Here is a 5,297-nt window from a genome sequence, read left to right as displayed (position 1 = left end):
CTATAGCCCACCAGGCTCCTCTGTCCATGGAACTTTCCAGGCAAGAATACAAGAGTGGGTTGCTGTTTCCTTCTCCGGGGATTGAACTTGCATCTGTTCCATCTCCCATGTTGGCAGGTGGATTCTTTACCACTGTGCCACCTGGGAAGCCCCACACCTATATTAGTGGTTCTCAATCAGGGTCACTGTGACCTCCAGGGGACATCTGGCATTGTCCTCAGACTTGCTGGTTGTCACTTCTGGGTCAAGAGAGAAGTACCATTGGGAATACTAAAGACCTTTAATGTACTGGGTCCAGAGATGGTGTTAAACATCCTCCAATGTGCAAGACAGCCCCCTACAACAAAGAATTACCTGGCCCAAAATGTCAACATGGCTGAGGCTGGGAACCCCTGATCCATAGGATCACACTTTGTATTCAGTTTTGTAGTCACACTTAATAATGTATCACGGACATTTTCTCATGTCAAAACGTATTCTACCTTTTCTCTTTGTATTCTTCATTCAATAATAAATTTTTAAATAAGAAATGAATTTTAAATTTTATCCAGATATGTCTCTATCCATTGAGATAACATAAGGTTTTCTTTTATTAGGTTAGTAATATACACTATGAATTCATTTTCTAATGTTGAGTCAATCTTATAATTCTCAAATAAACCTTTGTGATAAATGTCTTTAATCTCCAAGAACTCTCCTTTCTCAACATCCTTTACAAAAAAATTTTACGGCAGTTTGAATCTTTTGCAAGTTCTCTGTGTCTTCAGATTTGAGGACAATAATGAGAAGTTTTTACATGGTCTCTTGTTTTCATGAAATACCCGTTTCTTCTGGAGTGGGTTGTTCCACTTTGTTTATCTTAAAGCTTTTCTTCAGGCTCTTGTTTTGCTTTGACTGTCTGCTTTGAGTAACTTGTTCACGCATATTTTTCAATGACAGACTTGGTCATGCAGCATCCAGGCTGGCCCAGGTACCCCAAGGCACCTCTGCGATGGCTTTTCTCACAATAGGAGAGTGGTCAGGAATGTGCTGACAGACAGGATTCCATTCAGAGGGGGTGAAGATGGCACAGGTGGGAGAAGCCAGCTAAGCTTAGGTCCCTTATTTGCTGCAGCAAGAAAGCCCTGATGTGGCATCCGAGTGCCGTTGTGTATTTCATGCCCAGCATGTCGCTCCGCTTGCTTTCTGCCTTTGTGTCTGCTGTGGGGTTGCAAAGCTTCCCTGGGTTTCATTTAACTTCTCTCGGATTCCAGTGCTCTCCTTGGCAGTCTTCCCCTTTTACGTATTTAGAATTTTTTTCCGATCATATCTAACTTGCAAGCAAACGCCTCCTCTAGGTATTCTATCTACAGACAGTACAATTAATTAAATTATCTCATTCCATGACTTATCCCAGCTCTAACTCACTCTGAACTTGGAGTTCCTCCTGGAAACCATCGGGGGAGGTGCTGTTCAGCTGTGTATCAGGCCTTGATTTTGGACAATGGGTTTCTTATTCAGTTTCCTCATCAGGCAAAAAAAAATTTCCTTTTGTGTATTTTCTAATTCTTCAGTTTGATTCTGGCAGATACGAGAGAGAAACACATTTGCTTAGGTCACCACCTTGAGCAAGTTAATACGTGTTTTAAATTTCAAAACATATATTCAGTGTTCACAGAGAGTCGGACACAACTTAGTGACTGGAAAATAACAAGAGTGACAAAATATTCAGTACAGCCTTCTAAAATAAAATTTACACTGGTTTACACTTTTATCAATAGTAGATGAGCAGGTCAACTTCCCCATTTGCATATCAGCTCCTGGCAAAATCTGGACCTTAAAGTCTTATCTTCATAGATTCAAACTATTTTCATTTTCTTTTGATTTGTATTTTTGTCAAATATGGATTTTGAATTTTCCATCTTTGTAATAGCTTGTTAGTTTCTGTTTCTGTCAATTTTCGGTTTGATCTGCATTTATTGTTCTATTGATGTGTTTGCTGGTTTTTATTAATTTGAAAATTATTTGTATATACCAAGTGTATTAATTATATCTTTACCATGTTACATGTATTTTTCCCAGTTTGTTACTTGTATTTGGTTTTTATTTATGACCTGTTTTGCTCCAGAAGTTTAAAAATAAGTTCTGTAGTCAAATCTGTCAACATTTTCCTTTATGGTTTCTATTTTAGTATATTGCATAGAATACTCCTTTATCTACTTTCTTTTAGTTGTTTTTTGTTTCTTGAGATAAATGCATAACTGATCGATATTTATTATTTATTCATATAAATATTAATATTTACAGCATTGAATTTTACATAAAAAGCTTCACAAAATAACCAACAATATTTTTTTTTATTAATGTCGATGGTCAAGGAAGAAATGTAGTTTAGCATTTAGGTTTGTATGGCCTTTGCAGTATTTGCCTTTTTCTACTGTATCAGATACCAAGAATCCATTGCATCAGTTTTATTGTATATGCTATCAATATAACCATATGTAGACAATTCACAGTATTGCCAGAAGAGAAAATAAAACTAAGCTATTCAGTGATAGGAAAGGCCTGAACAAAATTATGGGTATGGCTGGGAGTTGTTAACAATTGGTTTGATCGGTGCAGAGTGGGTTGTCACGGAATATGACAAGTAGCAAATCGTCTGTACCGCATTTATGTGAATAGGAGATGAATTCAGGTATCGCATGCTCCCTGGGGGCTGACAAGCCCATTACTCACACAATACACGTTGTGCAATGATGGCAGAGTTGTTGTTACCCTGACAAACACTAATTCTTTGTTGTCTCTCCTTTGAATACATGAGACAACTTTCAGGAAAAGGAGTAAGTTTAGTGCATACTATTGAAAAAATGCTGAAGAAGTGCCTGTTATGGACTGAAATGTGCTCCCCTCCCCCAGTTCATATGAAGCCCTAACCTCTATATTTGGAGATTGGGCCCTTAAGAAGGTAGTAATGGTTAAATGAAGTCAAAAGAGTGGAGCCATAATCTGATAGAACTGATGCCCTAATAAGGAGACACTAGAGATCTCTCTCTTGAACTCACAGAGGAAAAGCCACAGAGACACAGTGGAAAGACAGGTGTCTACAGGTCGGGAAGAGAGGCCTTAGCAGAAACTGATCTTACCAACGCCTTGACTTTGGACTTCTAGTCCCCAGAACACTGAAAAAGCAAATCTCTGTTGTTTACACCACACAGTGTGGCGTTCTCGAGCGGCAGCCCAAGCAAACAAATGTCCAAGCATCTTTCTTTCAGCCTCTCTTTTTATTAAACTGCGATCCCCTCTTGTCTTTTTTCAAGCCATTGTATTCAATCGTCAGTCTCATCTCTGTTTTTTGTTCTCAATCTTGCTCTCTTTCAATCACTTCTTATCATTTTTATCTTGCTAGCTTTTATTAAAATTCAGTCTTTTGCTCTTTAGATAAGAGACTGAGAAAAATGTAGTACAACGTTATTTCATTCTTTGAAAAAACTAGTTGGGAAAAGAACAGCTTAAGACTCTGGTTTAGAACCAAATTGCTAAAATACCTTAGAATCCATGCACATTTGTATTATCTTCTTTGTATGCCCTGTATTAGCTTTATTCATCTGAATCTTTGGAAAATGGTGACCCTCACCATCAGTCTATCAGGGTTACCATTTCTATGCAAGAGTTGTTAAACACACTTAACTTTTTTTTAAAAACCTCAGGAGTAAAGAATTCTGTCTTAAATATTATCGTTTCAGTTCCTAGCATGATCCCTGAAAGAGATGAGCAGATATTTTAAAAGTTGAATTTAATTGTGCGCACACTAACTCTCAAAATTCTCATCAGTAATAAGCTCAAGTCACCAGAAAAAAGATCCAACTGTTAATGATATACAAAATCTACTAAATGCTAGGCAATTCGTTCTTAATCGTAACTTGTTTTAAGACCTTTGGTAAAGCACTTAGTTACTGGGCTCGTTTTCTTGTCTATAAAGAACAGACACCCATTGCTATTTGTGTGTTTCCCTCAGATGTGTGGTTCAAAGAAAAGGTAGAGGAACAGTCAACAAGATGATCTGTAAGATTCCTTCCAGTTCTAATATTCTTTCGGTCATGTGTCACAATCCACAGCCTGTGCTGCACGGCATGCTGGGACATTCCACTGTCAGAAAATGGCAGTGCTGTAGAGAAACCCCCCAGGACATGAGCTCTCTCTGGGAAAAAGATGTGCCTTCAAATCAACAAGTCCATGGAGATGCAACAAACTCCAGGTTGCTCTAGGTCAATGGGTACTCTCCAAGAGGGGAAACTTGACTCAGAAAACTGGGCACAGCACAGGATTTCTGGACAGCAGTGATTCTCAGTGTCAGGTGGGTTTCCAGATTTGTAAGTCAGGGAGGACTCAGTCAGAGCAAGGAATAGCAAGAGTCCTGGAGGGAAGCTATGACCAATCTAGACAGTATATTTAAAAGCAGAGACATTACTTTGCCAACAAAGATCAGTCTAGTCAAGGCTATGGTTTTTCCAGTAGTCATGTATGTAGGTGAGAGTTGGGCTATAAAGAAAGCTGAGCAGTGAAGAATTGATGCTTTTGAACTGTGGTGTTGGAGAAGACTCTTGAGGGTCCCTTGGACTGCAAGGAGATCCAACCAGTCAATCCTAAAGGAAATCAGTCCTGAATATTCATTGGAAGGACTGATGCTGAAGCTGAAGCTCCAATGCTTTGGCCACCTGATCCAGAGAACTGACTTATTGAGAAAGACCCTGATGCTGGGAAAGATTGAAGGCAGGAGAAGGGGACGACAGAGGAAGAGATGGTTGGATGGCATCACCAACTCGATGGATGTGAGTTTGAGCAAGCTCCAGGAGTTGGTGATGGACAGGGAGGCCTGGGGTGCTGCAGTCCATGGGGTCGCAAAGAGTCAGACACAACTGCGGGACTTAACTGACTGACTGAAGGGAAGCAAGCAGAATACACTTAGTGAAGGGAACCTGAGTTATGGTCTACCTAGCTCCGATTCAGGGTCAAGCTTCATTCCCAGTGGGGCAGTTGCTTGGGGGCAGAGAACCCTAGTGGGCAAACCAGACAGACTGGCTATACCTGGAAGCCACGTGAGTGTCTCTTTGCTGGGGGTAGGATTAGAGGCAGGCTACTGCTCAGTGTCCACATCAGGAGTCTCTGCATCTTTGGTATAGCAATTATTTCCATGCTCCTACTCATTACTGGGGAAAGCTCTCATTTCTTGCCTGACTGAGTTTTCATGGGTTTGAAAACTGCACAGGGCTGAGCCTACAAAGAGAAGGATGAGAGCAAGCAGTGACTGACATCTGACA

This window comes from Bison bison, unplaced genomic scaffold, assembly GCF_000754665.1.
Source record: "Bison bison bison isolate TAMUID 2011002044 unplaced genomic scaffold, Bison_UMD1.0 scf7180017864105, whole genome shotgun sequence".
Classification (NCBI taxonomy): Eukaryota; Metazoa; Chordata; class Mammalia; order Artiodactyla; family Bovidae; genus Bison; species Bison bison.
This window is presented reverse-complemented; position numbering follows the sequence as displayed.